Source organism: Lithobates pipiens, unplaced genomic scaffold, assembly GCF_037356315.1.
Source record: "Lithobates pipiens isolate NorthernLeopardFrog02 unplaced genomic scaffold, aLitPip1_a1.2 Scaffold_16, whole genome shotgun sequence".
In the NCBI taxonomy this organism is placed as follows: Eukaryota; Metazoa; Chordata; class Amphibia; order Anura; family Ranidae; genus Lithobates; species Lithobates pipiens.
The window spans coordinates 167968757-167981478 of NW_027507748.1; the positions used below are offsets into that span (position 1 = coordinate 167968757).

Consider the following 12722-nt stretch of genomic DNA (forward strand, 5'->3'; position numbering starts at 1 on the left):
ACAAAGACCACGCCTTCAAAAATACAATAGACTAATGATATTTTAGATTCTCTATGAGCATTTTTACATCTTAGTGTTTGAACTCAACACCATTGTAATAGGTCCTAGCTAGTCTTAAAGGTGAAGTGTAGCCAAAGCTCGTTTGGCTGTACTTCTCATGTGGATCACAGGAGTGCTGTTCGTTCTGCGCCCCTGTGGTCCGTTTTCAGCAGACAGAAAGCTTCGGCCCGCTGTTGGCTGATGTCACGAAGCCGTTCCAGGATCGGGAAAGACAGTGACCATATGGTAGGACTCCGCCCACACGCCTGGTCTGGCACCCAACCCAGCAAGCTGAGAGCCTGAGCCGACCACTCCAGCCCCCTCTACAGCCCAGCGGTCCAGTCAGCGTCGGGGGCAGAGCAGAGAGCGGTGACTGACCGTCACTAGCTCTCTGCTCACAAAGCTGTGAGAACTGAGCGATCCGTGGTGTTTGATCACTCAGTTCTCGACATTAGAACTGGCAGACAGATGCAGCATCAGACCGATGCTGCATTCAGCTAGGCAAGTATGATTTGGGGGGGGGGGGGGGGGGACATTCCCATACTTTTAACGCTCAATTTTTAACGCTCAATTTTTAGGCCTCATTTACACTGGACGTTTTTTGACGTTTTTACAGCTGCTGTTTTTGGCTGCAGATGTTTTTTTTTTTTCTACAGTCATTAAACTCTCCATGTTATCCTATGTGCCCATGCATACATAGGCTGTTATCAGCAGTTTTGGGCAGTTGCGTTTTTGAGCAGTAAAAAAAAAAAAAAAATAGTGGGTTCTGAGATCGTCAAGCGTTGATAAATGTTCAAAAACCTCCCTCATCAGCGTTTAACATATTTGATCCAAAAAAAAAAGCTAAGAAAATGCTAACGTGGAAAAATGCTAATAAAAGCTAAAAAACGCTATTGTAAAAAAATGAAAAGTTTGAAAAACTCACTGCAAAACTACTGGCCTTTTTATAACGTTATTTTACCGTCCAGTGTGCATGAGGCCTTATGCGCGGGTGAAGATTTGTGCATCCTTTCCTGGTAGTTATTTTGTGGATCTAAGATCAATTTGGCATGTTTTTAGTGCCAGCACTTAATTGGTGATTATACCAGTGAATGGACATTTTATTGATCGAGGTGTTGCTCACGGCAATCATATTTCCACTGTCATTCTAAATTCTATATAGATGTTATTGAATGACGATGGCAAGCGTAAAAGTTTATTTCAATCAATGAGATTCAAGACTACATTTCGGTGTGTTTTTTTTTTTTTATTGCAACTGATTAGTCTCTTAAATATATTGGTTAGAACATACCACATGCGGTGTTCAGTTTTGGCAAAGTTATTGCTGGATTATTAGAATTTAAAGTGTTTGACATTTTTATTTTTCAAAAATATTTGCATACATTTTCCACTTCCTATTGTAATTGTGTAACAAAACATTTGTAGTGTAATTTGAAGTGTGAACTTAACAATGAATTTGCTTGCCACTAGGTGGCAGCACTATCCACTGCAATTCATAAAAACAAAGCATTGTCCAGTTTTTGTCTCCAGTGTTCACGTTTTCTGTTGTATTGGTCTGAAGGATTACATCATTAATTTTTCTTTTACATTTACAGACTGAGTTGGTTTGTTAATATATACATCCTTCACATCTAGTAAAAAAGTGCACTGAAACAAAATTATTCCCTGCTAAACTAGGAATTCTTAAAAAGGATTTCTTTATAAAAGTTTGAGTATATTGAGTATCGCCTGTTTTTTTTTGTTAAACTCAAAAAACAAAAAAAAAAGTTTAACAACTCATTTCCCTTGAGTTCTTCAGTTCATTGTTTATAACCTTTCTTCATAGGAATAATCCCCCATCCTGTAAACATATCAATTCCATTTTTCTTCTCCAGGGGAAGGGGATAAGATAAAAGGTTAGGCCACTAGCGACAGTGCTAAATGATACAAGCTGCCATGATCCAAAGAGTAAATCTGAAATAATTAACAGGGCCAATTGGCTTTGTCAGTGTCATGAAGTGATAATAGAGCAAGGTGCAGAAATGAGGTTTCATCTCGGCCAGTTCTCAGGGTCTTCCTTTTCCATTGTGAGATGATAGTTGCAGGCCCCCACCCCCCTGCAGCTTAGTGTTAAGATTTTGTTTAGCAAACAGGGAGCCAGAGTGCCCTGTGGCAGGTGGATGCAGGCTTTATACCTTTAAGAGCCAGTGACCCATAAAGCTCTTAGGGAAACTAGAGGGCATATCCTGGTACTACCACTCCCTGCTGTGTTTAAAAAGAAGAAAATCCTGTATATTTTCAGAAAAACCATAAAGATGAACAAAGAAAACTACATTTTTGTATTTTTCCCTAATTGAGCTAAAAGCCGCATTCTAGAAACTCTAAGCTAAGGACAAAAAATAAAAAAAGGTAAAATTTGTTTCCTCCTCATGCCGATTTTAAAGGCCTCTTCTAGAAGATTGAGTCACTTATTTGGTGTGTTTGTGTTGAATAAGTGCCAGAAATCCAATCAGATTTAGCCTTTGAATGATGCTGCCTATAGCAAACGGAAGTGTTTGTGTTTGGTTAGTTTTCCAGTGCACAGCCATCAAACTGTCCTATATATTGGACATGGCTAGATTCTACAGCATGTTAAGCACAACAGAATGGAAGGCGAACATGCTCACAATAGTTCAAATATTGCTGGAGCTTGAGCACATACATACCAAAACATCAGGTTTTCAAATGTCTTTCATAATACCCTTGACATGAATTAGTTGCATTATTTTTAAAATGCGTTGCTTTGTAGTCTTTTCTGTATGCAGACAGATAATGGTCAATACATTTTTACATTTTTTATAATGCAAAAAATAAATTTTTTAAGTTGTTAAAAATGGTCTGGATGAAAAACTTTTGTACACTGTAAACTGTTAATGACAAAAATAGGAACACTTTGGTGCAGTTGTACTGCAGCTGTTTTAGATCAAACCGCTATTGGTGAATTGCAGTAGAACACACCGTTCACTGTAAGTTTTAAATGGCTTCCTCACTTTGCACTTTCTCTTATGTCCAGTGTTTTGAGAACTGTGTAATACCAGTTAAAGCGCCCTGAAAAATGTAAAAAAAAAAAAAAATCATGATTTATGAGTCAGGAGCAGATATTTTTATTTGCAGCAGTAGAGGAGGAGATCTTTTAAAAGCAAGAAGTTGCAAATTTTTAGACACGTTGCTTTGCCTAGTTATGTTATTTCCCAGTATTTGCTTTAATAAGCAGTGCCGAGTGTTCGCCAGGAGAAATGCTCCTTATGTGATATAAGCCCAGAATCTAAAGTGTTAAATAGATAAACAATTATGAGCTTTGAGCTCAATGTGAAGACTACATTTTATATGAAACATCCCCCACCCTATTGCTAGCTACTTAAGTTGACACATTACGTGAAGGAAAATACTTTTAAAATCTTGATGTAGAGGCTGTGTCAAGAAGAGAGTCAGTGTTTGATTATTCATTTGTTGCCTATTTATGTCGCCTTCACACACTTAGAATCCAAGCAAGATATTTTCTACCAATTAACACCTTTTCTTGCACCACCTTGCTCAGATTGGTGGAATATGCTAATTTCGCTATTTTATGTAGGATTGCAAGTGTACACTTAGGTATTGCCACAGTAAAGAATGACACATGGAAGCTTCAATATTTTGTAGGCGGATGAGTGCATATCTTTTCTTGTGCTCCTTAACCAGTTGAATACCAGCATGTTAAACCACCTTCTGACCTGGCTGTTTTCAGCACTGTATTGACCTGGCTGGCAACTATTCAGTCATGCAACACTGTACCCAAGTCAATTTTTGATTATTTTTTTTTGAGACAGAGCTTTCTTTTGGTGGTATTTAATCACCACTTGTTTTTTAATTTCTATTATAAAGGAAAACCGTTTGGACATTTTTGGCAGTGGCTGTACTGGTTCTTGATGATACTGGTGCTTAATGACAATTTAGATGCCCTTTTCCAGAAAACCTACTAGATGGCACTGTACTGGTGTGGCTGGCGATCCTTTCACTGGTGCTGACCTACACTGGCCTTGCAGCCTCACAGCCAGTGCTCTTAAAGTGGGCTGAGTATTTATTGCTCTTTCCCTGCCATCCACAACCTGTAGCGCAGTCGCCATTTTCATGTTGACTCCTTAATGCATGCATTTTGTGTATGTGTGGGGGAGGTGGGGGTTTAGACTGACAGGCTCTCCTTATTGAGACATCAATGAAGGACTTGTAAACTATAGCAGCCAGAAGTGTGCTTAGAAGGCCTTAATTCCAACAGTCGTGTATAAATGATGCTGGGACTCTAGGTTAAATGAACCCAATTACATAGTGTTCATGCTCTTATGAAAACATTTGATACACTTGTTCAGTTTTTAATGGCAATTTCAGGTAAATTCAAAAGTAAGATAAATTGTTGATGTGTGTTAACTAGTGGTTTGATTATGCCATGAAGATGCAAAAAAGCTTGTGCATTTATCATACGTTACCTGAATGTTTTCCTTCTTTGTAAAGGCTTTATCATACCTATTGTAGAAAAAAGAAAAAAAAAAACAATGCAATGGGAAAAAAAAATACTTAACTGAAATGAACATTCTTGGTTGTATATGGTGCTATTTTTATCACCAGTGTTGCTCCAGATTAGCCTTCACACTTGAACCATTATTATGCTTTCATGTTGCATAATGCTTTCTGTCAATACATTGCATAAGTAATATTACATACTAGAGAAACATTAGCTATTCAATACTCCTAAAAATCCTCATTTAAACAAGTGGATATTGCTTCTCATTGGCTTCTGACAGAGAGAGTAAAGCACTTGATGATTGGCATGTACTCTGTGTAACATTCTACACAAATGCCTGCTCTAGACTTAAATGATCGCTTTTACTCGGTTTAATTAGCTGTGATTTTCTTTTGTAAATTTCAGTGGGAAATCATGTCCATAATCCAAACTCAGTACATGAATACTGTTAAAGAATACCTGTCTTTTGCTTTTAAGTGGGCAATGCCCAAATGGCAACCTGCACGTGTAGAATTCCTGGCCTTCCCCCTACAACCCTGTGTTTTTGAGATCTAACAGCTTTCTCTGTGATACAAACATCAGACCAGTGCCAGTGAACAGTCAATAACAAAACGGGATTTAAAGATAAGCTAACCAAAAAGTAAAGCTGTGTATACACGCAGATTTTTTTCATTCAGCTTCTCAGGTGCTTGCTCTAATGCAGGACTGTTGAAGACCAGGTCCTTGTACTTTCATAGTGCTGATCTATAAGGATATACATGCCTCCTGCATGTATCCTTACCTGTCAAATATCTCCCCTTTAGCTGTTTGGAGCCCTGCAATACTCCAGATTCTGTGGGCAGGTCTGTTGTCCAGGGCTGATGGGTGGAGTTGTGATGTCAGACTCCCTGCCCAGCTCTCCCCCAAAACGACCCCCAAAACCATATATTTTGTGAAAGCATATGACCTCTAGAATAAAAATGTGCTGCTGATTTTTTTTTTTTTCTAAGACCCCGCAGTATTTGCACAAATGTTTATCGATCCATTATATTGGCAAAAAATCCACAAACCATTATTAGCTGATAAAAACGCAGCTAATTTTACAAAATTAATTCTTAGTCCCTACTAAATATAAAAGCTTAACCTGTATGGAGTTAATGGAAAATAGTTGTAAATTTTAAATTGCGCCTTTTTGCAAAATAGTGAAAATCAAACAAACCAAAAAATTTCCTTGGTGAGATATCAGATCTAAACAGGCCCTCATATTTTTTTTTTTTTTTTTAAGATGGAAAAAGGGACTGAAGATGGTCCCTTTTCTCTGTATCGTGTCAATGAATGAGAATCTGTATAGAGATTCCATTCATTCAGAAAAAGACAGTTTCATACATTGTAACACTAGTGGTTACAAGCTGTCAGTGGGTACATAGCAGCGATCAGTAGTGATTGCTGTATGTGCCCACTCTTCTACTGGGGAGAACACATTTACTTAAGCCCTCCAAGCCCCAAATTCACCCTTCACCCCCCACCCGTAATCCGCTGATTAGAGTTATAGAATTGTTCAGCAGAGTCTACTGAAAAATCCTGATATAAGTTTATGGTCATTTAAGTTACCATAAGCTTACAGGAGAGGGAGAAATTAGGTCAGTATGCTCCACTGACCTGGCCACCCGAGGGCACGTCTGTAGGGCGAACTGACCTGGCAGTGAAAGGGTTAAATGTAGGGGCATTATTGATTTATTTTCCACCTTGCACAAAGCGAGAACATCTACAACTTGCAATATCTACCATCACACTTGAAAGGGCTATTATGGCTCATTGGAAAGCAGGCACACTGCAGGAAAATTCATCCAATCTGATTTAGAGCAACATCCTTTTTACAAGGCGTGTCTTAGGGTACTCCCATACTTTGATCTACATATGATACTTTTTCTTAAAAATAAAAAAATAAAAATAAAACCTGCTTAGTAACTGATCCAGAATATTCCATTGGAGGTACTAACCTGTAAGATGGCCTTTTTGGTGCCTTCTTCTAAATCTGTTGGGCTGGCCGTACATTATACAATTTTCAGTGTTTGTAGGAATCAAAATATTTCGGAAGATGGGGCTTGATTATTTATTCCCTAATTTCTGCGCAAGTATAAATGTTATGGCCATTGAGAGAAGAATGAGCGCCAAGAAACTTATGGAGGTGCCATCAATGGAAGGCTCCTGGGGACTCCTGCCCTGGAGGGGGTTACCAACGATGGGTGAGAGCGGTAAATGTGGCGAGAGCAATATGCTAAAGTATTTGGTAGAGTCGCAAATAGCAAGGGTATGTCCCATAAAAGGGCTCTTAAAAGTTGGTTGAGATTTAGGTGTGAACCAAGGAAGTGAATACACAGCAACTGGTGAGCATCAGAAAGCCTCCAGATCTAGCCACAGAAGAGGCTTTCGGGAAGCATATAGGGAGGTCAGCAGGGCAATTTGCACAGCTGCCAAGTATTTGCTGAAATTAGAAACCCCAACACCCCCTGGCCTTTTATGGTTAAACATTGTATGTCGGGAGACCCGAGGTTTCTTTTTAGGCCATATGAAACGAGATATGTGATTCTGAAAGGATTTCAACACATACGTAGGGAGGAGGACTGGGATAGTATGGAATAAGTATAGTAGTTTTGGCAGTATGGTCATTTTGCTAGCGTTGACCTCCCTTATTGAAGAGAGGTGATAGTGAGACCAGCTGGAGAGGGCTTTTCATTTACGGAAAAGGGGGATATATTTGGCAGTGTATAGGGCCTGATAAAAACAGGTGAGATTAATTTCTAGGTAATTAAGGTTGGATGAAACCCATATAAATTTAAAAGTTTGCTTCAAGGAGATGACCTCTGCATCTGAAAGTGTGATATTAAGTCATAGACTTGTTTTTGTTATTGGAGAGACCTGATATGTCTGGCAATCGCTTAAGGGTAGACATTAAATCGGGTAGAGTGGTATGTGGTTGGGTTAGCGTTAAGAGTAGGTTGTCAGCAAACAGGCTCATTTTGTACGAATTAGGTCCCAATTCAATGCTTCGGTTATCGGGGTTAGATCTGATGAGGCACGCTAGTGGCTCCAAAGCTAAGGTGGACAGGATTGCGGAGAGCGGACAACCCTGGCAGGTGCCTCTGGATCTGCATAGGTGTAGATTTGTATGAAAGATAATGCACTGTAGCCGAAGGGTTATGGTATAGTACTTTCAGCCAGGATAGAAAGTGAAGTGGAAAGCCCCATTTGCTTAGAGGGTAACACAAGTGGAATGGAAGAGATTCAAAGCCCTCTTGGATGTCAAGAATAATTATTATGCTAGGGATGTGTTTTTGGTGGACCAGATGGATGATTTTACGGGTGTTATCAAATGATTGGCAAAGGGGGATAAAAACCCACCTGGCCTTTTTGGATCCAAGTGTGTAAAAAAAGTAGTTTAATTTTGGTTGCCAAGATCTTAGACAATATTTTAATATCCACACTTAATAATGAAATGGGGCGGTGGGGACTTGCCTTTTATTTCATATCTTGGGGTATAGTGTAGGATAGAGCCCCCCCCCCCCCATTCTATGTCTCTTATTGCTTGCTCCAAAACTGGAGTCCTATGTGGGAGGTTATTGGAGGATGCACTGGAGCATTCCAGCATAGCTTTTGCAGGTGTCCAGTCACCTGAATATAGTGGCATATAAACCATGGTCTAGGACTAAACAAACCATGTCCTGTGCTGGATTCCAAGATATGGAATTTACATTCAAGTCAAATTTTCTATTTAAAACCCTCTGCTCCCTCAGCAGATGGTTACCTCCCATGCCCTGGTGTGGGACTTTTTTTTTTTTTTTGTGTCCACATCCTTTGCAGGGCTATGGTCGTTACAGAACTTTAAACTTGCCAGCGTGCAGGGAAGATGATGCTGCAAGGACTAGTCTAGCAGCCAAACAATGCATATTATCCTTAACAGATCATTCCCACCGTGAAGCAAAGATGAGGCAACATAATGCTGTAGGAATGTTCCTGCAGCATGCTCTGGAAGGTTTGAGGATAGAGATTAGAATGTATACAGCAATATAAATGGAAATCCTGGAAGAAAACCAGATGCAGGCAAAAATAGACAGATTGACTTCACGAAGGCAATGACCACCAAGCACAAAGTCCCAAACTTCACGATAATGGTTTTAAAATAGCGGTGGGTATTGTCTTAAGCATTGATTGTTCGACAGAAGCTGGTCATTAGACTGGCTTCTGTTGAACAGAGAGGAACACACACTGCTGCTCAGACGAATTTCGGTACAGATGTTTAGAGAGAGGCAATGTGAATCAGGAGTCTTTTACAGTTCTGGTCACAGATTCTCTATTTGATGCCAATGTAACATAGCTGTGACAGTTTTTACACCTCTAACAATCTTTTTGCTGTCAAAGCCGCATCAACTAAAGACTAACTTGAAGGGGTTTTTTTTTTTAATTTTTATTTTTTTCCCCCTCACTGTAATTCATTTAAATCAACGTGCAGAGATCTGTTATCACTTAGACCAATGTTTCTCAACTCCAGTCCTCAATGCCTTCTAACAGGTCATGTTTACAGGATTTCCCTCAGATGAAACAGGTGTGGTAATTACTAAAGCAGTGTACAAATCACCTGTGCAAAATCTGAAAGCCTGAAAACACGACCTGTTGGGGCGCCTTGAGGCCGGGTTTACACTGGTACAACAAACGCTCCGACATTGGGAGCTCATGTCGCATGAAAATCAATGTTTCTTTATTGTACATCAGTCTCAAGTAATTACTTGGTGGGTTATAGGCCTACCTTCAGTTGTTGACACTGGTATAACCAATACAGGAAGTTGACTCCCCCCTATATAAACCCTCCTCCTTCTAGGAGCACTCAGTTTTTTCTCCAGTGTCTAAGGTGTTGGTCACGAGTGAAGATGTGCTCTGCGGAGCTCCAGGAGGGATCCATGCTGGATTTAAAGAAACCTCCACAATCGGATCCATCCTCGCCTCTGAGGCCATATGATGGTACCTGGACCTCGATGCAAGAACGAGGTTTTGCCTGTAATGCTTCTCTTTGAGAGCTGGACCCTAGGAACCAGGACTCGTTTTGGTCTTGCTACATTTCCTAAAGTTGTCCTGAGGGGTGCTATACAAGGCCCAAAGGAGCGGAACCCCTTTTAAAAGGGCCCCAGTCTTTGAGCGTGTTTAAACACAGCCCGCCGTGATGGGTGAAAGTTGGATCTGTCTGTTAAATCAGCAGTATCCTGCAGCGAAGACAAGGTAAGGGAAGAAGCTTTGCTTTTTCCTTCAATATACCTTATATACCTTATGTGCCTTATAAATGTCTCCTCTATAAGGCATAACTTACACTACCTATGATGTGTCTTAGTGCAGCTCTGTCTCAGAACATATGTGGTCCCTGCGGCAGAGGGGGTTCTTAAATAGATCTTGTGGGATTTGGTAAAAAGTACAGCAGTTGCTAATACAGAGATGTGTATAAACTTCTATATGGACGGTGGCTGATTGGTTGACGCAGCTGCTTTAGCTGCATGGTTTAATTACAACCCAGCACTTCCACCTAGTAACATTGGGAACGCCCTATGCTTATGTGTTTTTTTTTTTTTTTTTTTTTAAACTATAAATCTCCCTCCCCTTCCCCTCCCCCTTGTAGATGTGTATAGTACGTTCACCTTACTTTGTTTCGGCCATTCGGGTCCTTAGCAGGGCCTGAGAATGCAGAGGGGCATGTCCGCAAGGTCACGTGGTGCTGTGTATGGATGTAGCGTCCACACACACAGCACTCGCCGCATAGCTGAGGATGCCAATCGGGTTCCACCTGAGGCTTTATATCAGACACTCTCATTTCAGAAAGACTTTTTAACTGAAGAGAGGCAGTCTGTCACACTAAGACAGCAGAGCGCTGGGCAACTAAGGGTGTAAACAGGCATTTCCAGACAGGAAAAACTATTGTTACTTAGTAGCAAAAGAACTGTTATTTTGTGTGTACCTCTGCTTGTGCTTTGCACTATGTCTTCCAGACCTACCGTAAAGGTACCTAAGGTGTCACCCCCCCCCCCCCCCCCCCAGGCGCTGGGAATCCCAGTTATGCCTCCTCTTTGGAGAGATCAGACATGGCAAGCCAGGGTGAGTCATTGGAAGCTAGCGGTGGTGCAGCTGCTTCACACATTTCAGCCCCTGTAGAGGTGCCTGAAGATGCATTTTCCTCTGCCTTGCAAGGCTTAGAAGGAAGATTAGCAGCTTTAATCGCATCCTCCATCGTATAGGAAGCGTCCTGGATCCCCCTCCCCCACCTTAGACTCTTTACAGTCAGTGGAGGGTCCAAGAGTATTATGGGGATAAGATGGGGCATTGCCTTCAGATGACCGGGAGGAAAGACATATGATTATTTCTCTGCGGAGGAAACAATACTTAAAGTTCCCAAGGATCCCTACTTCACAATCTGAAGTACAGAGGCTTGCAAAGATGGTTCGCTCTACTTGCATGCTACCCCTAACAGAGTTAGCTGAAGGGCCTCTTTCTTGGGTTCTTTGAAGCCTTTACAGCCTTTGCATGCGTTTCCCGTCCGTGCATTACTAAAAAAAGCTTATTTATACCGAATGGGATCATCCGGATAAGCATTTTTTTCGCCTTCCAAAGAGACTCGCAAAGCTCTATCCTGTTGAAGAAAGCTTCACTAAAAGATGGAAAGTTCCATCAGTTGACGCTGCAATTTCCAATATGAAAAAATAAATATTTTTTTTACGTACCCAGTGGACAATGCGCTTATACTTAATGGTTGGAAGGTCTGTTAAAACCCCTTTTTTCTTAGCAGGTACTGTTGCTCAGCCTGCAATTGCAGCTATAGGCATCTGTCAGTTCTGTCAGTTCTTAAAGGACCAGTTCACAGATGAGCTCCCTGCACAGGAACTGGCCAAGCTACCTAAAGCAGCATGCTTTGCTGTAGACGCTATGAAGGATTCTATTCACCAGGCATCACTCCTTGCGTTTGTACTTGTACGTATGCGAAGGAAGCTTTGGTTAAAATGGTTGGTTAGCTGAGATGCCTTGTAAGAACCTTCTAACTAGTTTCCCCTTTAAGGGAGAACGATTATTTGACGATAGTTTGGATAAATACATTCAAACAGCGGAAATGGTACTCTTTTGCCAGTCAAAAGAAAATTTAAGGCGCACTCTACCAGAGCGGTTGGTGCTTCTTGGGCAGTGCGTCACCAGGCCTCCAGGTCTCAAATCTGCAAGGCCGCGACTTGGCCTTCAGTACATACATTTGCAAAATCTTATCAAGTGCATGTAAGATGGAATGAGGATATCGCCTTCGGGCGCAGTGTGCTGCAGGCAGCAGTATAAGTCCTCAGGTCTGGGGGTTACCCTACGGGTTGGGTCCTCCCTCCCCTCAAGTAGCATTGCTATGGGACATCCCACCAAGTAATTGTCCTATGATGTACGATAAAGAAAATAGGATTTTTAAAACGGCTTACCTGTAAAATTCTTTTCTTGGAGTACATCATAGGACACAGAGCTCCCGCCCCTCTGTTTTATGGGGTGAGAGTATATTACTTGTATTGCTTGGCTACAAAAACTGAGTGCTCCTGGAAGCAGGAGGGGTTATATAGGGGACTCAACTTCCTGTATTGGTTATACCCGTGTCAACAACTGAAGGTAGGCCTATAACCCACCAAGTAATTACTTGAGACTCTGTGTCCTATGATGTACTCCAAGAAAAGGATTTTACAGGTAAGCTGTTTTAAAAAAATCCTATTTTCCCTATGGGAGCCGTCTTAACTGGTCCCACACAAGTCGGTCCGACTTTGAAAATGCTCCCTGTACTACTCTGGTCTGACTTTGATCCTACTACAGCCCATTGAATATCATTGAAGTTGGATCAAAGTCGGATCGCCGTCTTGCGTGATCCAACTTTGACATGCATGCTCTGATCTTGAGGGGCAACTCCACACCAAATAAAAAAAAAAAACGGCATGGGTTACCCCTTCAAGAGCATACCAGGCCCTTCGGTCTGATATGGATTTTAAGGAGAACCCACTACCCCGAAAAAATGGTGTGGGGGTCCCCCCAAAATCCATACTGGACCCTAATACGAGCGCCCAGACTGGTCAGGAAAGGGGATGGGGGCAAGCGAGCACCCACCCCCTCCTGCACCGTACCAGGCCACATGCCCTCA

At 41.4% G+C, this 12722-nt stretch overlaps 1 protein-coding gene across 1 annotated transcript in view; it reads left to right on the forward strand.

Annotated features, from left to right (window-relative positions):
* The window catches only part of POLA1 (DNA polymerase alpha 1, catalytic subunit), a 539463-nt gene that overhangs the window by 248333 nt on the left and 278408 nt on the right, over positions 1-12722 (forward strand). The gene's annotated exons all lie outside the window — the stretch shown is intronic.